General features: G+C 39.0%; 1 non-coding gene across 1 annotated transcript; it reads right to left on the reverse strand.

Annotated features, from left to right (window-relative positions):
- Positions 1-10,595: 10,595 nt before the first annotated feature.
- TRNAE-CUC (transfer RNA glutamic acid (anticodon CUC)) lies at positions 10,596-10,668 on the reverse strand. The gene has a single exon. It is a non-coding gene; the product is annotated as a tRNA-Glu (tRNA).
- Positions 10,669-24,729: the final 14,061 nt, after the last annotated feature.

Genomic DNA, 24,729 nt, shown 5'->3' on the forward strand with positions numbered 1-24,729 from the left:
TTAGTTCTTTGGCCCATTTTTTGATTGGGTCATTTATTTTTCTGGAGTTGAGCTGTAGGAGTTGCTTGTATATTTTTGAGATTAGTTGTTTGTCAGTTGCTTCATTTGCTATTATTTTCTCCCATTCTGAAGGCTGTCTTTTCACCTTGCTAATAGTTTCCTTTGATGTGCAGAAGCTTTTAAGGTTAATTAGGTCCCATTTGTTTATTTTTGCTTTTATTTCCAATATTCTGGGAGGTGGGTCATAGAGAATCCTGCTATGATGTATGTCAGAAAGTGTTTTGCCTATGTTCTCCTCTAGGAGTTTTATAGTGATCCTATTTTTTGCATTTTATTTTTTAATTTTAATTTTGTTTCTTCTAGTTTTACTGAGATATAATTGAAATATAGCACTGTATAAGTTTAAGGTGTACAGCATAATATTTTTACTTACATTCATCATGAATTGATTATCATAATAAGTCTAGTGAACATCTATCATCTCATATAGATATAAGATTAAATAAATAAAAAGTTTATTTTTTCCTTATGACGAGTACTCAGGATTTACTCTTAACAATATTCACATATATGGGAGAGTTAATTATATTTATGTTGTACATTATATTTCTGGTACTTATTAATGTTATAACAGGAAGTTTGTACCTTTTGACTAATAGTAGTAATGTTACTTACTCAGTTGTGTCTGATTCTTTGTGACCCCATGGACTGTAGCCTGCCAGGGTCTTCTGTCCATGGGATTCTCCAGACAAGAATACTGGAGTGGGTTGCCATTCCTTTCTCTAGAGGATCTTCCTGACCCAGGGATCGAACCTGGGTCTCCTGCATTGCAAGGAAATTCTTTACCATCTGAGCTACAGGGATCTCCAATCTTCACCCAACTGCTGACCCTGGTAGCCACAAATCAGATCTCTTTTTCTATGAGTTTGTGTGATTTTGAAGAATTGACCTGCAGCACTGCGTTAGCTCCTGGTGCACAAAATAGTGATTGGATATTTCTATACATTTCAAGATGATTACTACAATAAGTCTAGTTACCATCTGTCAGCATACAAAGGTATTATGTACTTATTGACTGTATTTCTCTACATTGTACATTTCATACCCGTGACTCATTTATTTTGTAACTGCAAGTTTATACCTCTTAATCTCCCTCATCTGTTTCTCTCATCTTCCATCCCACCCCCAGCAACTCCTGTTTGTTCTTTGTATCTATGACTGTCTCTGTTTTATTGTATTTGTTCATTTGTTTTGTTTTTCTAGATTCCACATATAAATGAAGTTCCATGGTATTTGTCTTTCTCTGTCTGACATTTCACTTAGCATGATACTCTTTAGGTTCATCCACATTGTTGTAAATGGCAAGATTTCATTCTCTTTTATGGCTGAGCAATAAAGATTCTATTATGTAAACTATATATATATTGCTGGATTGTATGGTAGTTCTGTTTTTAATTTTTTGAAGGACCTCCATACTGTTTTCCTAGTGGCTATACCAGTTTACATTCCCACCAACAGTGCTCAAGGCTTCCTTTTTCCCCACATCCTTGCCAATACTTTATCTGACAAATGTAAGGTGATACCTCATTTGGTTTTGGTTTACATTTCCTGGGTGATTAGTGACGTTGAACATCTTTTCATATTCCTATTTGTTTTATTTTTAATTATTTATGTAATTTTATTTTTGGCTGTGTTGGGTCCTTGTTGCTGCAGATGGGCTTTCCTCTAGCTGCACCGAGCAGGGGCTGTTCTTCATTGGGGTGCACACACTTGTCATTGCAGTGACTTCTCTCGCTTCAGAGTGCAGACTCTAGGGCATGTGGGCTTCAGTTGTTGTAGGATGTCAGTTCAATAGTTGTGGCCAGGCTTAGTTGTCCCACAGCATGTGGAATCTTCCAGGACCAGGGATCAAACCCATGTCCCATGCATTGGCAGTTGGATTCTTAACTATTAGATTGCCAGGGAAGTCCTTATGTGCCTATTTGCCATCTGCACATCCTCTTTGGAAAAATGTCTATTCAAGTTCTCTGCCACTTTTAAATTGGACTTTTTTTAAAGTATGAGTTCTTTGTATACTTTGCATATCAATGCCTTGTCAGACATATCATTTGCAAATATCTTCTACCATTCAGTAGGCAGTCTTTTTATTTGTTGATAATTTCCTTTCCTGTGCAAAAGATTTTGAGTTTAATTAGGTCCCATCTGTTTGTTTTCACAAAAATATTGCTAAGACCAATATCAAAGAGCCTACTGCCTGTTTTCTTCCAGGAATTTTACAATTCAGCTCTTATACCTAAGTGCTTAATTCATTTTGAATTTATTTTTGTTTATGGTGCGAGAAAGTAGTCTAGTTTGATTCTTTTGCATGTTTTCACAATGCCATTAATTGAAGTCTAGTTTTCACAGTACCATTACTTGAAGAGTCTGTCCTTTTGTATATCCTTGTCTCTTGTCTTCATAGATTAACTGTCCATGGAAGTGTGGCTTTATTTCTGGGCTCTCTATTCTGTTCCATTGATTTATGGGTCTGTTTTTGTGCCACTACCAAACTTTTGGTGTCTGTAGCTTTGTGTTATAGTTTAAAAATCAGGGCACATATGCTTTCAGCTTAGTTTTTCTTTCTTCAGATTGTTTTGACTGTTCAGGTTTTTTGTGTGTGTTTCCATACACATTTTAGAGCTATTCATTATAGTTCTATGAAAAATGCCATTGGAATTTTGATAGGGGTTGAACTGAATCTGTAGGTTGCCCTGAGTAGTATGGTCATTTTAACACCATTAACTCTTCCAGTCTCTGAGCACAATGTATCTTTCAGTTTGTTTGTGTAATCTTCACTATCTTTCATCAGTGTTCAATGACCCTATTTTTTAAAAAACTTTTAATTTTATAATGGAGTATAGCTGGTTAACAATGTTGTGATCATTTCAGGAGGATTGCAAAGGGACTCAACCATACATACACATGTATCCATTCTCCCTAAACCCCCCTCCCTTCCAGGCTGCCACATAACATTAGGCAGAGCTCCCTGTGGTATACAATAGGACCTTATAGGTTATCCATTTCAAATATAGCAGTGTGTATATATCAGTCCCAAACTCCTCACTCCCTCCTCCCTCCTTCCTTCCCCCCGGTGGCCATGTTTGTTCTCTTAAATCTGTGAGTATGTTTCTGTTTTGTAAATAAGTTTATTTGTATAATTTCTTTTTAGATTCTGCATATAAGGGATGTTATATTTATCTTTCTCTGTCTGACTTAAGTCACTCAGTATGACACTCTTTATGTCCACCCATGTTGCTGCAAATACATTATTTCATTCTTTTTAATGGCTGAGTAATATTCCATTGTGTATATGTACCACATCTCCTTTACCCATTTCTCCGTTGATGGACATTCAGGTTGCTTCCATGTCTTGGGTATTGTAAACAGTGCTGCAATTAACACTGGGGTGCATGTATCCTTTTGGACTATGTTTTTCTCCAGATATATGCCCAGGAGTGGGATTGCTGGATCATATGGTAGCTCTGTTTTTAGTTTTTTAAGGAACCTCCATACTGTTCTCCATAGTGGCTGTCCTAATTTCCATTCCCACCAACAGTGTGGGAAGGCTTCCTTCTCTCCACACCCTCTCCAGCATTTATTGTTTGTGGATTTTAGTCACTTTGACTGGGATAAGGTGATAATCTTATTATAGTTTTGATTTTCATTGCTCCAATAACTGGCACTGATGAGTGTCTTTTCGTTTGCCTCTTGGCTATCTGTATGTCTTCTTTGGAGAAATGTCTCTTTAGGTCTTCTCCCCTTTTTTTGATTTTTTTTTTTAATATTGAGTTGCATGAGCTGTTTTTAAATTTTGGAGACTAAACCCTTGTCGATCACATCATTTGAAAATGTTTTCTCCCAGTCTGTGAGTTGCAATGACCCTATTTTTATATTAGGTCATACTCTGAGGTACTGAGGATTAGGATTTATGCATAGCAATTTGGGTGGGCAGGGGCATAGTTCAACCCATAACATAAGTGTTTGCTGATGACCGATAGGGGGAAGAATTTTAGAGGCAGAGGATAGTTGGGAAAGTGGATCCAAGTAGTAGGTGTAAAGAATGCTTGAGATGATGGATGATGTGGAGTTCAGGTTTCTGGTTAACAGGTAATAGGGGATGTGATGTATTAGAACTGATGGCCAAGCAGGACAAGGTGGTGTCTTTGGACAAGTGTTCTCTCCTGCAACTCTCAGTAGGATGGTGGCCAAGGGAGGGGAGAAATAGCCCTCAGTGTGCTCATCTCAGGAAAAAGAGAAACTCTGAGAGCTTCTTTCTCTAGTTCTGAGGTGCTGTGGTGGCCTTAGGAGGGCCTGTCTCTCTTAGAACAAGAAGCTGGGAATACTTCTTTGCAAGGGTTGTGCTGTGGTAGCCAAGACAGGAGATGTTGAGATGTGTGTTTATCATCTGATGGTGTGGTGATGTGGTGCTTACTACTCAGGTAACTTCATGAAGCTGCAACTATTTTGTCAGCCATAGAATGTGTGGTATCATGAAGAAAATTCTTAACCTGTTTCAGCAATAATAAAACTCAAATTTTGAAGGGGGCATGTGTATTCTTAAAGGGAGAAACTTTTATTGGATGTGAGAACGTAGAATTCTTTAACTCGTTCTTTTTGATATGATGCTGCTAAGTGAGGTTTCTGTGTTCAAGACATGATGGAACTTCTATTAGAATGATCTTCACAAATTTGTCAAATGGAAGAAGTTTGGTTTGGGTGTCTATCTGTTGTTTCCTTCTATACAGGTATTCGTATTCCCTCTGCTTATATTTCCTTTTCCTTTCACTCTCCAGGAAAAAAAAAAAAAGAAAGAAGGAAAGAACAAGAGCTAATTTTAAACTGTTACTTGTGATGTTAGAAGGTTTCACATTGTTACTTTCTGATTTCGATTACCCCTCATCAGGATGGAATAAATCATACCTTGTTTTATAGGAGATGTTTATCTTTTATAAACTGAGCCACAGAGAGAGTGAGTGGCTTTGCTCAAGGTTATACATCTTGTTAGAGAAATGCTTTCTTGATTCAAACTGAGTCAGGTAGACTTTCAAGTCCCCTTTTCTCCAGGGAATTATTTATTCCCTAGGCTAACAAACATGCAGCCCCCTTCAAGTGGATTTGGGGTGAAAGAAGATGCTAGTATAATAAAGGCAGCTCCCTGCTTTTCCTTTTGTGAAGGGCTGAGACCAGGTGTCATCTCTGTTTTTATCATTTAGTAGCTATGTATGCAATTCCTTAGCCTCAGATGTAAAATAGGGCTAATAACATCTACCCCCAGGGTTATGATGATGAAAATAAATACTATGTGAAAGAACTGAGGAAATCAATGCTTGGCATAGTGTATGTTTATTATTTATTTATTTTATTTTTGACTGCATTGAGTCTTCCTTGCTGCTCACAGGCTTTTTCTATTTGTTGTGAGAAGGGACTACTCTCTAATCATGGTGTGTGGGCTTCTCACTGCAGTTCTCTTGTTGCAGAGCACAGGCTCTAGAGCTCATGGGTTTCAGTAGTTGGGGCACAGGGGCTTAGTGGTTGCGGCTTATGGGCTTTGTTGCCCCATGGCATGTGGGATCTTTCCAGACCAGGAATGGAACCCGTGTCTCCTGCGTTGGCAGGCGAATTCCCAACCACTGAACCACGAGGGAAGTCCTCTTGTATGTTTTAATAATGATTATTTCTTTATCTTTGCTATTTGGATTCATAACCAGAATGCTAGGAAAAAAATTCACAGCAGTTGGTAATGATGGACGAGGGGATAGATGAAGTGGTTAGGAAAATTTTAAGTATATCTCAACCCACATAAAGGTCAAAAGTCCAGACCTAAAATTTGGCTTTAGTTTTTGAGTTAGAATATATTATTATTCCACAGAGGGGGAAAAAAAATCTTTAGTAAAAAGGACTACTGATTCTGACTTCTCCCAAGTTAGTGCAATCTCTGTTTTAACAGGTCCAAATTAATCAAGCATTACTGTCTTCAGTTCTTCAAGTGTGGCTGAGCTATTATTAAGGGTAATTCAGGAACATCAGCAATTTCCTCTCAACCTTAAGAGCCAAAGGAATTCCGTTGGAATGTGAGCTTGAGTGTAAGACGGAAATGGGAGGATGAGACTCTTAGTAAATTTTAGCCCCATATAATTGAGTCATTCCCTCATTGAGGCCTGTACTGGAGCCTCCTGAATAATACGGACTTGAGATGGTTCCTGTGGTGGCATTCTCCAACTCTAGGGTGCTTCACCATTACTAGGGACCTGGAAAAAAAGCCCTTCACTCAGGGATTCTGTGCCGCTGACATTAGCTGAGACCCAGGTCTCTGCATTTCTGTAAGGCTGTCATGGTGGTTCTGATGCAGAACACCAACAGGTGATGCTTTGAGAATTTCTAAGCAACTGATAAAAACTTACCATTTGCCAAATGTAGGCATTTCATGTCTGACCAATTGCTTTCTGTTGTCCTTTTTCTTGCTTGTTGTGCTTGGCACCTTGTGATGTCCATGAATGGGAGCTTAATATATATTAGGGTATGAAGTAATCTTGGGAAATTTTATCTTTAAAATATTAGCACTTCACAGAAAGGGTCAACATAAATCATTTCTCATATTGTCCTCTGGTAGATGTTGGGGGCTTCCCTAGTGCTGCAGTGGTAAAGAATCCACCTGCCAAAGCAGGAAACACAAGAGACTCGGGTTCAGTCCCTGGGTTGGAAAGATTTCCTGGAGTAGGAAATGGCAACCCATTTCAGTATTCTTGCCTGGAGAATTCCATGGACAGAGGAGTCTTGTGGGCTACAGTCCATGGGGTCATAAGGAGTTGGACATGACTGAGCACATGTGTACACATACAAGATGTTGGCTGTATTTTTCCTCCTAGTTCCTCCAGCTTCTTGAAGCATGGTTTTCCATTTTCTTTGTAATAGAATGCCCAGTAAAGGAAGTTAAGTGCATCAGTCCTATGGCTGTATTTTCTACAAAATTCAATAATGCTGATCTCTTTAATTCAGATCTCTTAGGGGCATAGAATCAAGAATCAAATGTATAAGGCTAGAAGAATCCATCAAATGCCACCTAGTATGCTCCTTGCCTTTGGCGGGATCACATGTAGGTCAGTCTATTGTAACTGAATTTCCAAGGGTACTAGAGCTATGTGTGCCTACACTGTGGGGGACCCCACTTGAACCCATGTTCCCTCCTCTCTGCCTCCTAGATTACAAAAGTCATTTCTCTGCACATTAGCTATTTATTATAGGACTGTCTGAAGCACGAAGAGGCACCAGGTCTTCCAACGAATGTCTGGAGACTTTGATGTGGTTGGCAGACATATTCCTCATGAAGAATGAAAGGATCATTGAAAGGAAGAAACTTCAGCATCCTGCTTTAAGTAGAAAAACTGAGACCCAAAAAGTGTGGCTTAGAAGCTGCAATAGGAATGTCCTCTAGTTGGGAAGTGCTGCTGTATTGTCACAGGGATGACCTATGACCATGCTCCCTGCCCCCGTCCCCCAAAACCAAATCAATAGGCATAACAAGGGATTCTGGCAGCAAGACTTATTGATATTCAGGTATCCTCTTTGAGTTTTATATTAGCAAAGAAATGTTTTGAATTGTCTTGCTTAACCGAAAATTTTCCATAGTACTTTCTTAGAGAGGCATTTGTCAGAACAGTATGCAAAACAGGCAAGGAGTGGGAACAAGAAAAAGGCCAATTGTAACATGAATTAACAATTTCTCAAAATTGGAATGAAAACAGTTTTATGTTAGAATGTACTTGTCTTTTACTCTCCTCGATGGAGGAGCCTGGTAGGCTGCAGCCCATGGGGTCGTGAAGAGTCAGACACGACTGAACGACTTCCCTTTCACTTTTCACTTTCATGCACTGGAGAAGGAAATGGCAACCCACTCCAGTGTTCTTGCCTGGAGAATCCCAGGGACGGGGGAGCCTGGTGGGCTGCCGTGTATGGGGTCGCACAGAGTTGGACGTGACTGAAGTGACTTAGCAGCAGCAGCAGCAGCAGGCACGCCTGGGCAACCACTGATCTAGTGCCCTGTACACAGTAGATACTCAATAAGTGCTCATAACCTGTTTATTTCAATTCAGTGTATCAGTGAAATAGGAGTCTTTGACTTGGATTCTTTCAGCTCTGAGGTCAGAATCATGGGAGTTTTCAGTGTATTTTCACATGTATTCCTACATCTCCAAAGATAACATCTCCAAAGTATTGGGACTTTTGGTCAATGTGGGCATTGCATTTGCCTCTTGGTGGGGGGGTTTAGAATGGGCTTCCCAGGTGGCTCAGTGCTAAAGAATCTGTCTGCCAGTGCAGGAGCCACAGGAGATGCAGTTGCAGTCCCTTGGTTGGGAAGATCCCCTGGAGGAGGAAATGGCAATCCACTCCAGTAGTCTTGCCTGGAAAATCCCATCGACAGAGGAGCCTGGCAGAATACAGTACATATGGTCTCAAAAAGTTAGACATGACTGAGAAGGGTTTGGTTTGGGACCGGCAAGCGAGTGCTTGGAATTTGCCTAAGTGGACCTGATACCACAATGCCATGTCTCAGTCAGGCAGCTGGACTCAGGACGTGGCCAAACGTATTCAGGATCAGTTAGCCAGCTTCACTGTCTGTGTGTCTACCCTGGGCTGACACCCCCAAGGACTTGGATAAAATGTTGCACTGACGGAAAGTAAAATTACCGCTAGGCTTTCTTTAGTGTCCTGTTTGTGTCTTATCATAAATATTTATTATTTTGGTGAAAAGAATTTTCCTTGTTTGTAATATTCCATCTTCTGGGAAGAAAATATTGAGATAAGAGGGCATTTATCATTCTAGAGTTTATTGGCTTGTACTGTTTATTTATTCTTGAAAGGAAAACAATCTCTACACCAGGAAGTGGTAACATGACAGAGCCAAGTGTACAGATGTGTGGTGGAAAAAACTTGAATGACAAAGACTCAGACTGTTTTAGTGGTGTCTTTTTTCCGAAAATGATCTGCCTTCATGTTCATGGCACTCATCCTCTGCTCCCTCCCTGATCCAGTTCATGCTATCTCCTTGCCAGCCTATAAGACCCTGGGAAAGTCATCTCAGTCTTGGTTTTTCCATTTGCAAAATGAGAGATTGGAGCTGTGACCCTAGAGATTTCATCTTTAATGGCTGTAACTGTTATTTTTTGAAAAATTGAGGCTCTTTTTTGTATATTATGTTAGCAAAATGAATATCCCACAAAACCCCAGAAATCAGAAAAGTATAAACTAGAATTTTTCAGCACTCATTAGTACGTGGGTCGACAGATAAGAAGAGGGTTGAGTGTTAGGGTGGACACTTCTTTCCTACAAGTATGGAAAGGGCAGTGATCTCAGTTGAAAGGAATGGTTCTCACTACAGTGGACCTCTGGGAAGTCGTGCCCAGGATGTTGGGTTCTGCTCTTGGATGGGTGTGTAGAGAACCGAGATCACATCCCACTTGTGCTTTACCACTGTATTCTCCACCTCCTTCCAGTGTACCACCATTCTTTGTCTCAACCCTCTCCTTCTCTCCCTCTCTTCTGTGTAAGAGTTTTTTTATCTATGATTGTCTTTTCTTCTTGCTCCATTTCATCCCTTTCTCCTATGTTTCTTCTTTTTGTTTGTCCTTTATTCTTTAGACATAAAGCCCTTATTTTACTTTTTTTAGCGTATTATTTTTTATTAAAGTATAGTTGATTTACAGTATTGTTAGTTTTAGGTGTAAAACATAGTGATTCAGTATTTTTAGAGGTTATAATCTATTTAAAGTTATTATTAAATAATGGCTGGATTTCTCTGCACCTTACAATATGTCTTTATATCTTATTTACTTTATGGATAGTAGTTTGTATGTTTTAATCCCACATCCCTATTTGCCCCCTCCCCATTCCCTTTCCTCACCAGTAACCATTAGTTTGTTCTCTACATCTGTGAGTCTATTTCTGTTTTGTTGTATAAATTTGTTTGTTTCATTTTTTATTCCACGTGTAAGGCATAACAGAACAGATTTCTCTATGTGACTTATTTCACTAAGTTTAATACTCTGTAGGACCATCCACATTGTTACAAATGGCAGAACTTCATCTTTTCATGACTAATATTCCATTGCATATATAGTACACATACATACACACACTATACACACACCCACACACATATTGCACTTTTTAAAAATCTATCCATCTATTGGTGGACACTTAGGTTGCCTTAATATCTTGACTATTGTAAATAATACTGCTGTGAACACTAGGGTGTGTATCTTTCAAATCAATGTATTTGTTTTCTTTGGATATGAACCCAGGAGTGGAATTGCTGGATTATATGGTAGTTCTATTTTCAATTATTTGAGAAACCTCCATTCTGTTTTCCATAGTGGCTGCACCAGTTTACATTCCCATCAACAACCTAGGAGGGGTCCCTTTTCTCTGTATCCTCACCAGCATTTGTAATTTGTGGTCTTTTTGATGATAGCCATTCTAACAGGTGTGAGGTAGTATCTCATTGCAATTCTTTTTTTTTTTTTTTGCCAAGCCATGCTGTGAGACTTGTGAGATTTTAGTTCTCTGACCAGGGATCGAACCCAGGCCCTCAGCAGTGAGAGTGCTGAGTCCTAACCACTGGACCATCAGGGAATTCCTCTCATTGTGATTTTGATTTGCATTTTTCTTATGATCAGTGATGTTGAGCATGTTTTCATGAACCTTTTAGCCATTTTTATGTCTTTTTTTGGAAAAATGTCTATTGAGATTTTTTGCCCATTTTTTTTTTTGTATTGACATTTTTATTTTTATTTTTTTGAGTAGTTTTTATTTTTATTTTTTTAATTTTATTTTATTTTTAAACTTTACATAATTGTATTAGTTTTGCCAAATATCAAAATGAATCCGCCACAGGTATACATGTGTTCCCCATCCTGAACCCTCCTCCCTCCTCCCTCCCCATTCCATCCCTCTGGGTCGTCCCAGTGCACCAGCCCCAAGCATCCAGTATCGTGCATCGAACCTGGACTGGCAACTCATTTCATACATGATATTTTACATGTTTCAATGCCATTCTCCCAAATCTTCCCACCCTCTCCCTCTCCCACAGAGTCCATAAGACTGTTCTATACATCAGTGTCTCTTTTGCTGTCTCGTACACAGGGTTATTGTTACCATCTTTCTAAATTCCATATATATGCGTTAGTATACTGTATTGGTGTTTTTCTTTCTGGCTTACTTCACTCTGTATAATAGGCTCCAGTTTCATCCACCTCATTAGAACTGATTCAAATGTATTCTTTTTAATGGCTGAGTAATACTCCATTGTGTATATGTACCACTGCTTTCTTATCCATTCATCTGCTGATGGACATCTAGGTTGCTTCCATGTCCTGGCTATTATAAACAGTGCTGCGATGAACATTGGGGTACACGTGTCTCTTTCCCTTCTGGTTTCCTCAGTGTGTATGCCCAGCAGTGGGATTGCTGGATCATAAGGCGGTTCTATTTCCAGTTTTTTAAGGAATCTCCACACTGTTCTCCATAGTGGCTGTACTAGTTTGCATTCCCACCAACAGTGTAAGAGGGTTCCCTTTTCTCCACACCCTCTCCAGCATTTATTACTTGTAGACTTTTGGATTGCAGCCATTCTGACTGGTGTGAAATGGTACCTCATGGTGGTTTTGATTTGCATTTCTCTGATAATGAGTGATGTTGAGCATCTTTTCATGTGTTTGTTAGCCATCTGTATGTCTTCTTTGGAGAAATGTCTATTTAGTTCTTTGGCCCATTTTTTGATTGGGTCATTTATTTTTCTGGAGTTGAGCTGTAGGAGTTGCTTGTATATTCTCGAGATTAGTTGTTTGTCAGTTGCTTCATTTGCTGTTATCTTCTCCCATTCTGAAGGCTGTCTTTTCACCTTGCTAATAGTTTCCTTTGATGTGCAGAAGCTTTTAAGGTTAATTAGGTCCCATTTGTTTATTTTTGCTTTTATTTCCAATATTCTGGGAGGTGGGTCATAGAGGATCCTGCTGTGATGTATGTCAGAGAGTGTTTTGCCTATGTTCTCCTCTAGGAGTTTTATAGTTTCTGGTCTTACGTTGAGATCTTTAATCCATTTTGAGTTTATTTTTGTGTATGGTGTTAGAAAGTGTTCTAGTTTCATTCTTTTACAAGTGGTTGACCAGATTTCCCAGCACCACTTGTTAAAGAGATTGTCTTTAATCCATTGTATATTCTTGCCTCCTTTGTCAAAGATAAGGTGTCCATATGTGCATGGATTTATCTCTGGGCTTTCTATTTTGTTCCATTGATCTATATTTCTGTCTTTGTGCCAGTACCATACTGTCTTGATAACTGTGGCTTTGTAGTAGAGCCTGAAGTCAGGTAGGTTGATTCCTCCAGTTCCATTCTTCTTTCTCAAGATAGCTTTGGCTATTCGAGGTTTTTTGTATTTCCATACAAATTGTGAAATTATTTGTTCTAGCTCTGTGAAGCATACTGTTGGTAGCTTGATAGGGATTGCATTGAATCTATAAATTGCTTTGGGTAGTATACTCATTTTCACTATATTGATTCTTCCAATCCATGAACATGGTATATTTCTCCATCTGTTAGTGTCCTCTTTGATTTCTTTCACCAGTGTTTTATAGTTTTCTATATATAGGTCTTTAGTTTCTTTAGGTAGATATATTCCTAAGTATTTTATTCTTTCCATTGCAATGGTGAATGGAATTGTTTCCTTAATTTCTCTTTCTGTTTTCTCATTATTAGTGTATAGGAATGCAAGGGATTTCTGTGTGTTGATTTTATATCCTGCAACTTTACTATAGTCATTGATTAGTTCTAGTAATTTTCTGGTGGAGTCTTTAGGGTTTTCTATGTAGAGGATCATGTCATCTGCAAATAGTGAGAGCTTTACTTCTTCTTTTCCAATTTGGATTCCTTTTATTTCTTTTTCTGCTCTGATTGCTGTGGCCAAAACTATGTTGAATAGTAATGGTGAAAGTGGGCACCCTTGTCTTGTTCCTGACTTTAGAGCAAGTGCTTTCAATTTTTCACCATTGAGGATAATGTTTGCTGTGGGTTTGTCATATATAGCTTTGATTATGTTGAGGTATGTTCCTTCTATTCCTGCTTTCTGGAGAGTTTTTATCATAAACGGATATTGAATTTTGTCAAAGGCTTTCTCTGCATCTATTGAGATAATCATATGGTTTTTATTTTTCAATTTGTTAATGTGGTGTATTACATTGATTGATTTGCAGATATTGAAGAATCCTTGCATCCCTGGGGTAAAGCCCACTTGGTCATGGTGTATGATCTTTTTAATGTGTTGTTGGATTCTGATTGCTAGAATTTTGTTAAGGATTTTTGCATCTATGTTCATCAGTGATATTGGCCTGTAGTTTTCTTTTTTTGTGGGATCTTTGTCAGGTTTTGGTATTAGGGTGATGGTGGCCTCATAGAATGAGTCTGGAAGTTTACCTTCCTCTGCAATTTTCTGAAAGAGTTTGAGCCTGCTGTTTGTTTTTTTGATATTAGGTTGGATGAGGTGTTTATATGTTTTATAACTGCTTGTAGGTCATAGCATTTGCACATGTTTTCTCCCATTTGTAAGTTGTCTTTTTGTTTTGTTGATAGCTTCCTATGCTGTGCCAGCGCTTTTCAGTTTAATAAGGCCCTATTTAATTTTGCTCTTATTTCTTTTGCTTCGGGAGCTAGACCAAAAAAAATATTGCTATAGTTTATGTAGCTGTCCAGTTTTCCCAGCACCACTTATTGAAGAGGTTATCTTTTCTTCATTGTATATTCTTTCCTCCTTTGTCGTAAATTAATTGACCTTAAGTGTGTGGATTTATTTTGGGGCTATTCATTTTACTTATAAAAATTTCTTTGCTTTTTTTATCCTTCTTAATTTTTAATGAGAAATCTTGCTTTTGTAAAAACTAAATAGAGTTAGATTGATTTTTGTGTATATGGCCCTTGCATGAAGATGATTTTCCAAGCCCAAACTACACAAAGCAATCAAAATGCAAATACTAGGAACAGTAAAAGCTTCTTGAATTTGCTGTTAAAAAAAATATGAGTGAAGAGTAAGGTGTTGGTGTAATACCCCAGGACTGGGCGATGTAAATTGTCTTACCACTTGAAGGTTTTTGGAGGCAAGTAACATTGTGAGTTAGAAAGTTTTTCTTCATTTTACACAGCACCATGAGGGAGGTTGGGTTTTCAGAACAAATATCTAAGGCTTCCTAGAAAATTTGAGAAGCCTGAAAGTGGAAACTGTGCTGCGGGAGTGCTCAAGTAAGCGGAGATCCAGCTTCCGTCATCCTATCCATAACCTTACTTTTTAGAAAAACTTAAATTTAAAGGGCTTCTTCTTCTTTTTTTTTTTTTTTGGCTCAGCTGGTAAAGAATCTGCCTGCAATGAGGGCAACCTGGGTTCGATCCCTGGGTTGGGAAGATCCCCTGGAAAAGGGAAAGGCTACTCATTCTAGTATAATAGTTTAAAAAATGTTGATGATATATAACATTGGGCTTCCCTACTGGCTCAGTGGTAAAGAATCTGCCTGCCAGTGTTGGAGACACAGGTTCAATCCCTGGGTCGGGAAGAGCCCCTGGAGAGGGAAATGGCAACTCATCCCAGCATTCTTGCCTGGAGAATCCCATGGACAGAGCAGCCTGGCAAGCTACAGTTCATGGGGTGGCAAAGAATTGGACACAACTTAGTGACTAAACAACAACAACAACATTATATTAGTTTCAGGTGTACAACACATAATGATTTAATGTTTATATATATTGCAAGACTATGGCCTTCCCTCAAAGCTCAGTTGGTAAAGAATCCACTTGCAATGCAGGAGACCCTGGTTCGATTCCTGGATTGGGAAGCTCCACTGAAGAAGGGATAGGCTACCTACTTCAGTGTTCTTGGGCTTCACTTGTGGCTCAGCTGGTAAAGAATCCACCTGCTATGAGGGAGACCTGGGTTTGATCCCTAGGTTGGGAAGATCCCCTGGAGTAGGGAAAGGCTACCCACCACAGTATTTTGGCCTGGAGAATTCCATGGAAGGGGTCACCGTAATGTCTGGTTAGCATCCATCACAACATATAGTTAATATTCTTTTTCTGGTGATGAGAACTTTCAAGATATACTTTCTAACAACCTTTAAATATACAGCATAGTATTTTTAGCTGTAGTCATTATGCTGTACATTCCATGACCTATTTATTTTATACCTGAAAGTTTGTACCTATTGACCCTCTTCAGCCATTTTGCCTGTCCCCACCCCTTGCTTCTGGTAACAACCAATCTGTTTCTGTATCCAAGGGTTCACTTTTGTTTTGTTTCTTTTTTTTTTTCTTAGATTTCATATATAGTGAGATTCTGAAACTGATCACATGGACCACAGCCTTGTCAAATCAGTCAGTCCTAAAGGAAATGAGTCCTGAATGTTCATTGGAAGAACTGATGATGAAGCTGAAACTCCAATACTTTGGCTACCTGATGCAAAGAACTGGCTCATTGGGAAAGACCCTGATTTTGGGAAAGATTGAAGGCAGGAGGAGAAGGGGACAACACAGGATGTTGGGTTTTCAGAACAAATGAAAACCCATTTGTTCTTCATGGCAAATGAAAAACATTGGACCACGGACTTGATGGACATGAGTTTGAGCAAGTTCCAGGAGTCCGCGAGGGACAGGGAAGCCTGGCATGCTGATTAAAGGCAAAAGGAGAAGAGGGCGGCAGAGGACGAGATGTTTAGACAGAATCACTGACTCAATGGACATAAATTTGAGTAAACGCTGGGAGAAAGTGAAAGACAGGTAAGCCTGGCATGCTACGTCCATGGAGTCACAAAGAGTCAGACACGATTGAGCGACTGAACTGAACTGAGATCCTATGGTATTTGTCTTTCTCTGAATTATTTCACTTAGCATAATGCCCTCAGGTTCATCCATATTGTCACAAATGTATTTGTTGTTGTTCAGTTGTTAAGTTGTGTCCAACCCCATGGATTGCAGCACGCCAGGCTTCCCTGTCTTTCACTGTCTCCTGGAGTTTACTCAAATTCACTTCCATTGAGTCAGTGATGCTATCTAACCATTTCATCCCCTGCCACCCTCCTCTCCTTCTGCCTTTAACCTTTCCCAGCGTCAGGGTCTTTTCTAATGAGTTGACCCTTTGATTAGGTGGTCAGAGTATTGGAGCTTCAGCTTCAGCATCAGTCCTTCCAATTCAGGGTTGATTTCTTTTAGGATTGACTGGTTTAATCTCCTTGTTGTCCAAGGATCTCTCAAGAGTCTTCTCTAGCACCACAATTAGAAGGCATCAATTCTTCGGTGCTCAGCCTTCTTTATGGTCCAACTCTCACATCTGTACATGACTACTGGAAAAACCACATCTTTGACTCTACAGGCCTTTGTTGGCAAAGTGTTCTCTCAGCTTTTTAATACACTGTCTAGGCTTGTCATAGCTTTCCTTCCAAGAAGCAAGTATGTTTTAATTTCATGGCTGCAGTCACCATCTGCAGTGATTTTGTAGCCGAAGAAAATAAAATCTGTCACTGCTTCCACTTTTTCCCCTTCTATTTGCTATGAAGTGATGGGACCAGATGCCATGATCTTTGTTTCACAAATATATATCTTCACTTAGTTTGCTCCCATATACTGGTTATTGTAAAGAATGCTGCAGTGATCATGTGGATGCATATATCTTTTCAAGTTAGTTTTTTTGTTTTCTTGCATCAGTACTCAGAAATACAATTGCTGGCATATGGCAGTTCTACTTTTAATTTTTTGAGGGACCTCCATACTATTTTCCACAGTGGCTGCACATTACTACCAGCAGTGGACAAGAGTTCTCATTTCTCAGCATCCTTGTAAACACTTGTTATTTTTATTATTTATGGTCTTTTTGATGATAGCCATTCTGAAAGATGTGAGGTGATATCTTATTATGGTTTTAATTTGCATATCCCTGATGATTAGTAACATTGAGCATCTTTTCATGTATCTGTTGGACATCTGTATGTCTTATTTGGAAAGATGTTGATTTAGATCCTTTGCTCATATTTTGTTTGAGTTGTTTGGTTTTTTTGGCTACTGAGATGTATGAGTTTTTTTTTTAATATATATATATTTTGGATATTAGCACTTTACTGGATATACGATTTGCAAATATTTCTCCCATTCAGTAGTTTGCCCTTTCATTTTGTCAATGGTTTCCTTTGCTGTGCAGAAGGTTTTTAGTTTGACGTAGTTGCATTTGTTTATTTTTGCTTTTGTTTCCATTGTCTGAGAAGACATATCCAAAACAAATACTGCTGAAACCAGTGTCAAAGAGCATACTGCCTATGTTTTCTTCTAATTTTATGGTTTTGGATCTTACATTAAAATCTTTAATCCATTTTGAGTTTATTTTTATATATGATATGGAAAGTAATCCAGCTTAATTATTCTGCATATAGCTGTCTAGTTTTCTCAGTGCCATATATTGAAGAGATGGTTATTTCCCCGTTATACATTCTTATCTCCTTTGTCTTAGAGCAGTTAGCCACATGTGTGTGTGCTAGGGTGCTTCAGTCATGTCTGACTCTTTGTGACCCTATGGACTGTAGCCTGCCAGGCTCCTCCAGGCAAGAAACGAGTGGGTTGCCATTTCCTTCTCCAGGATATCTTCCCAACCCAGGGATTGAACCCCTATCTCATGTCTCCTGCACTGGCAGACTCTTTACCACCTGGGAAGCCCAGTTGTCCATATAAATGTGGGTTAATTTCCAGGTTTTCTGTTCTGTTCCGTTGATCTGTGTGTCTGTTTTTATACCAAAACCATACTGCTTTGATTACTATAGCTCTGTAATATAATTTAAAGTCAGGAAGTGTGATGCTTCTTGCTTTTATCTTTCCAAAGATGATTTTGGTTATTGAGATCTTTTGTGATTCTATACCAGTTTTAGGATTGTTCATTCTATTTTGGTGAAAATGCCATTGTAATTTTAATAGGAATTGCATTGCATTTGGAGATTGCTTTCCATACTCTTTCTTTTAACCAGGAAATTCCCGGCCTGTTTTTTTAGCATATTGGTCTTTGCCTGAGGTTTCAATTGATAAAATAGCTCCCCTATTGTTATTTTTCATTTCTTTGTAGGGAGTGTGAATCAGTTGATTGTATTGGGATCAATGTATTCAGCTCTTGGTATACCTCATTAAAAAAGTGACTGGGAACCTAGTGAGTTAGAGGAGGATGAAAGGAGGTTTAAAGTCAAGTCATATGAGTTGAAGGGAAAGGTGACGTTTAATGTGAAAAACAGAAATCCAAGGCAGGAACAGAAGTGCGGTTTTTATAGTCCCAGGGCAGATGTATGAAAGGAGATAAGATCTTGGTATCTGTGAGGGCAGAAGCAGGGCTTGGATGTTGGAAGCCCTTGGGAACACATCAGGGCGTAGTCATTAGATTGGAGTTGTTTTACCATAGTATAGTTTGTCTAGCATGGTTCCAGCAAACAACTGAGCAGCTTGTTTGTTGGAACAAGTTACAGCAAGGGAAATACAGATAAATTTCAGCTTCACCTTAGAGGTTGAAATTAATGATCACTAGGGTCTTTGGGCTCTAATATTCTAACAGGTAATGGCTTGGGGTATCATATTTTGCTTAGTTCAAAACTGACTGCACATTTCAGATTACAACTTTAAACCTAAACTGCTTTACGAGGCATTGGCTTCAAAGATTCATTTGTGCCATATAATTCAAATTGCCTGTCCTGAGATAAAAGGGTTGCAAGGACATTGAATGCACCCAAAAACCCAACTCAGTTTTTAAACACATGAAGAAACTCTTATGAACTATAATCTGATGATGTAAGTGAAAATAAATAAAGAGCTTATGAGTTGAGATTTTTTTTTTCATATTTAGCTTTTAAATGGTAATTTTTAAGAATCAGGACACCATATATAAAATTTAATATTGTATTTATTCAAGATTACAATTTGGAGCAAATCTGTGATATTTAGTGTTTTAAATAGGGAAACAAAATTTAAGAGAGATTTAATTTTCCACACTTCCCTTTAATCATCTTTGAAATCCCTGCTAGGTACCAGCAAAATACTAATTTATTAGGGCCTTTTCCCTTAATATCATTTAGGGATTCTTAAGTAGTGCATAAAGTGACATTTTTTCTTTTCCTTTTGTCCCACAGAAATTTCTCAATTAGAAATGGAGATAACATTTTTAAGGGACATTCCAATATAGCTGAAACAGCTTGACTGTTTTCAGATTGAATACACACTCACTTGAATAACCTCAAGACTTTTTATGTAGCATTAAAAAACAAATTCCTTCTTCCTCTTCATCCTTGTCTCTAACAGAGCAGCAAAACCAAAATGCCAAATTTCACCGTCCCATAGGGAGAGTGGTGATTTTCTCTTTCCCTTTAATTTGTATGTCTTGTTTTGAGCAAGGAGGAAAGAGAGTGATTTAAAAATGTACATGAAGGGTCCTTTGTGTGATTAAATGCCCAAAAAAACACATTGAATTTGAAGTTCACGTTTTTGTTTTTGTTTTTTTTTTCGGCTAGAAGAGGCTTCTGCCCTTACTTCTTCTTTCGAGTGCCTTTTAAATTAGGAAGTACTCTCATTTGATGTCTGCTCATTCCAACTGTCACCCTTAGCTAATTTTAGTCTTTGTGAGAGTTTAAGACAAACAACTTGGGGAATTCCATATGATGCAAGATCCTCGACTCTTAGAATTTTAGAGCTGTGTCAGATACGGTTTAAAGATTTCAGTTCAGTTACTCAGTCGTGTCCTACTCTTTGTGACCCCATGGACTGCAGCACTCCAGGCTTCCCTGTCCATCGCCTACTCACGGAGCCTACTCAAACTCACATCTATGGCGTCGGTAGGGCCATCCAACCATCTCATCCTCTTTTGTCCCCTTCTCCTCCCACCTTCAATCTTTCCCAGCATCAGGGTCTTTTCCAATGAGTCAGCTCTTTGCATCAGGTGGCCAAAGTATTGGAGTTTCAGCTTCAACATCAGTCCTTCCAATGAATATTCAGGACTGATTTCCTTTAGGATGGACTGGTTGGATCTCCTTGCAGTCCAAGGGACTCTCAAGAGTCTTCTCCAACAGTTCAAAAGCATCAATTCTTTGGTGCTCAGCTTTCTTTATAGTCCAACTCTCACATCCATACACGACTACTGGAAAAACCATAGCTTTGACTAGACGGACCTTTGTTGTTAAAGTAATGTCTCTTTTCTTCCAAGGAGCAAGTGTCTTTTAATTTCATGGCTGCAGTCACCATCTGCAGTAATTTTGGAGTCCCCCAAAATAAAGTCTCTCACTGTTTCCATTGTTTCCCCATCTGTTTGCCATGAAGTGATGGGACCAGATGCCATGATCTTAGTTTTCTGAATGTTGAGTTGTAAGCCAACTTTTTCAGTCTCCTCTTTCACTTTCATCTAGAGGCTCTTTAGTTCTTCGCTTTCTGCCTTAAGGGTGGTGTCATCTGCATATCTGAGGTTATTGATATTTCTCCTGGCAATCTTGATTCCAGCTTGTGCTTTATCCAGCCTGGCATTTCTCATGATGTACTCTGCATATAAGTTAAATAAGCAGGGTGACAATATACAGCCTTGGCGTTCTCCTTTCCCTATTTGGAAATAGTCTGTTGTTCCATGTCCAGTTCTAATTGTTGCTTCTTGAAATGTTGCTTCTGCATACAGATTTCTCAGGATGCAGGTCAGGTAGTCTGATAGTCCCATCTGTTTAAGAATTTGCCACAGTTTATTGTGATCCACACAGTCAAAGGCTTTGGCATAGTCAATAAAGCAGAAGTGGATGTTTTTCTGGAACTCTCTTGCTTTTCCGATGATCCAGCAGATGTTCGCAATTTGATCTCTGGTTCCTCTGCCTATTCTAAATCCAGCTCGAACATCTGGAAGTTCATGGTTCACATATTGTTGAAGTCCGGCTTGGAGAATTTTGAGCATTACTTTGCTAGTGTGTGAGATGAGTGCAATTGTGTGGTAGTTTGAGCATTCTTTGGCATTGCCTTTCTTTGGGATTGGAATGAAAACTGACCTTTTCCAGTCCTGTGGCCACTGCTGAGTTTTCCAAATTTGCTGGCATATTGAGTGCAGCACTTTCACAGCATCATCTTTTAGGATTTGAAATAGCTCAACTGGAATTCCATCACCTCCACTAGCTTTGTTTGTAGTGATGCTTCCCAGGGCCCACTTTACTTCACATTCCAGGATGTCTAGGTAAGTGATCACACCATCATGGTTATCTGGGTTGTGAAGCTCTTTTTTTGTACAGTTCTTCTGTGTATTCTTGCCACCTCTTCTTAATATCTTCTGCTTCTGTTAGGTCCTTACCATTTCTATCCTTTATTATGCTCATCTTTGCATGAAACGTTCCCTTGGTATCTCTCATTTTCTTGAAGAGATTTCTAGTCTTTCCAATTCTGTTGTTTTCCTCTAATTCTTTGCTTTGATCACTGAGGGAGGCTTTCTTATCTCTCCTTGCTATTCTTTGGAACTCTGCATTAAAATGTTATATCTTTCCTTTTCTCCTTTGCCTTTAGCTTCTCTTCTTTTCTCAGCTATTTGTAAGGCCTCCTCAGACAGCCATTTTGCCTTTTTGCATTTCTTTTTCTTGGGAATGGTCTTGATCACTGCCTCCTATACAATGTCAAGAACCTCCATCCATAGTTCTTCAGGCACTCTATCAGATCTAATCCCTTGAATCTATATGTCACTTCCTTAATCTATTATGTCATTCTTGAATGGTCTAGTGGTTTTCCCTACTTTTTTCAATTTAAGTCTGAATTTGGCAATAAGGAGTTCATGATTTGAGCCACAGTCAGCTCCTGGTCTTGTTTTTGCTGACTGTATACAGCTTCTCCATCTTTGGCTGTAAAGAATATAATCAATCTGATTTTTATATTGACGGTGTGGTGATGTCCATGTGTAGAGTCTTCTCTTGTGTTGTTACAAGAGGGTGTTTCCTATGACCAGTGTGTTTTCTTGGCAAAACTCTGTTAGGCAATATGACCTGCTTCATTTTGTACTCTAAGGCCAAATTTGTCTGTTACTCCAGGTATCTCTTGATTTCCTACTTTTGCATTCCAGTCCCCTATAATGAAGAGGACATCTTTTTGGGGTGTTAGTTATAGAAGGTCTTGTAGGTCTTCATAGAACCATTCATCTTCAACTTATTCAACATTACTGGTCAGAGCATAGACTTAGGTTACTGTGGTATTGAATGGTTTGCCTTGGAAACTAACTGAGATCATTCTGTCATTTTTGAGATTGCATCCAGATATTGCATTTTGAGCTCTTTTGTTGACTGTGATGGCTACTCCATTTCTTCTAAGGGATTCTTGCCCACAGTAGTAGATATAATGGTTTAAAGATTTGGTTTATGACTATTATTGATTAGAACACAGAAGCCTGGAGTTCAGTGATTTACCAATGTTACCATTTGCTCAGTCGTGTCTGACTCTTTGTGACCCCATGGATGTACATCCAGGCCAGAATACTGGAGTAGGTAGCCATTCCCTTCTCCAAGGGATCTTCCCAACTCAGGAATTAAACCCATGTCTCCCACATTGTGGGTGGATTCTTTACCAGCTAAGCCACCATGGAAGCCCAAGATTACTGGAGCGGGTAGCCTATCCCTTCTCCAGTGAATCTTCTGGACCCAGGAATCGAACCAGGGTCTTCTGCATTGCAGTTGGATTCTTTACCAGCTGAACTACAAGGGATGGTATATATCAAGTTCAAAGGAATTGCCTGAAGAGTTCATATTTCCTGACTCCTTATGTAGTTAGTATTCTCTGTTCTGGGCTATAGATGGATGTGTGGGTAAGTTTTTTCCTCCAAGAACATTTTTCATGGATAAACTTATTTGATTTTAAAAATTATCACATAGTAATAACAGCATGGTAAGGCTGATGACTTTAATTAAATTCCTTAATGAATACATATGATTAATGTTACTGGTAAGGAAGTATACAAGTAAATTATGATATGTGATGTTTGTCCATTGCACTTAAAATATTGCTCTAATTATAAGTCCTTGAAATGCATGCATCAAGAACATTCAATTCAATTAGTTTGGGGTACTTTTCATAAAAAGAAACAAATAGTATCTATATTGAATTTAATTAAAGTAAATTGAAATCTGATGTTTCAAGAAAAGCCCCACAAAAAGCAATTCAGAAAGATCTTAATGGTAAATACTTTTTATTTTTCAGAAGCAAGAGAGAAAATGAGTAGTATATGACAAAATACATGAAATAGGAGTGAAATCAGCATGGGAGGCTGGACTGGAAGTTCCGTTAGGTCATTGGATGCAGTTGGTACCAAGAGACTAGGTTGAGGTTGCTTCAACTTTAGATGGAAGAGATTCCACTGGGTTTCATGAAATTCCCCATACTAGTTAGGTATGATTTTAGCAGCAAGAAAAACGAGAACATTTGAGTTATGGAGGCTACTCAAATACTTTGCCTTCAAAGTAGGTGGTCAGGAGGGAGTTGACTGCTGGTGTAGATTCAGGGACTCAGTGATGTCAGAGTGTTAGCTTTGTGGTTCTCTTTCCCACTTATTTGTCCCCTCATAATTGCATGATGGATGCTGTAGCTCCAAATATCTAGTCCTTATTCAAAGAGGGAGGGATGGTTATAGCTTTATTGCCCCATTTGCCTGGAAAGGAAAAATTTCCCAGAAGCTTTCCCTGCAGTTTTCCCTTTGAATCCTCTCAGTTAGAACTGGATTGTGTGACCACCTTCTGCAGAAAAGGAGGTTTGGGTGGGGAGAGTGTGCCCTGGCTAAGGCCCCTCATTGTCCATTGCCTTAATGCTGGAGAAAGGGACTGGGTAGTGGGATAATGAGGACCTGAGTTTACCCCACAAATTATGGCCCTCTTCTCCCTTTTTGGTGGCATGAACTAGGCCCGGTGAGTTTCTGTTTCTTATAGTCATGAAGGCACTAATAGAATATGAATTTTCAAAAAATGGTTTTGAGGTTGTGCTGAATGACTTTTTAAGGTGAAGACAAGTATTGTTACAGATAATCTGTGAAATTATTATTAGTCTGTTGCTTAATGATTGATTATATCAGAGTGGTGGTGTCCATTTTTCCTTACAGTTGGTAATTTTATAGTCTTCAAAATCATGTCTGATATTCTTTACATGCTGTGATATTGTCAATTGCTTGGACTCTGGGACTTCCTGGCCCACGGATTGAGCTCAGACAAGGGCTCCTCTACCCTTGTCTCCCAGGGGGAAATGGAACTGAGCGACCTTGGGGCAGTGCTGAATCCCCCCATGTGCCACCTGTGCATCTGGAAACTTACCCAGAACAGGCTGAGCAAATGCTTAAAGCCCAAGGTAGCTCATACTAAAGCTCTAGAAAAACTGCAAGTAAAGCCCAGGTTTTTTTTTTTTTTTTTTCTTTTTGCTGTGGTGGGCCTTCAGTGAGGCAGGCAGGCTTCTCTTTTTGCAGGCTCGGTAGTTACAGTGCACTGGTTTCTCTAGTTGTGGTGTTCAGGCTTTTGAGTTGTGACACTCGGGCTTATTTGCCTTGTGGCATGTGGGATCTTAGTTCCTCAACCAGGGATTGAACTTGTGTCCCCTGCATTGCAAGGCAGATTCTAAATCACTGGACCCCCAGGGAAGTCCCTAAAACTAGGGTTTATGTAGCAT

Source organism: Bubalus kerabau, chromosome 18 (assembly GCF_029407905.1).
Source record: "Bubalus kerabau isolate K-KA32 ecotype Philippines breed swamp buffalo chromosome 18, PCC_UOA_SB_1v2, whole genome shotgun sequence".
Classification (NCBI taxonomy): domain Eukaryota; kingdom Metazoa; phylum Chordata; class Mammalia; order Artiodactyla; family Bovidae; genus Bubalus; species Bubalus kerabau.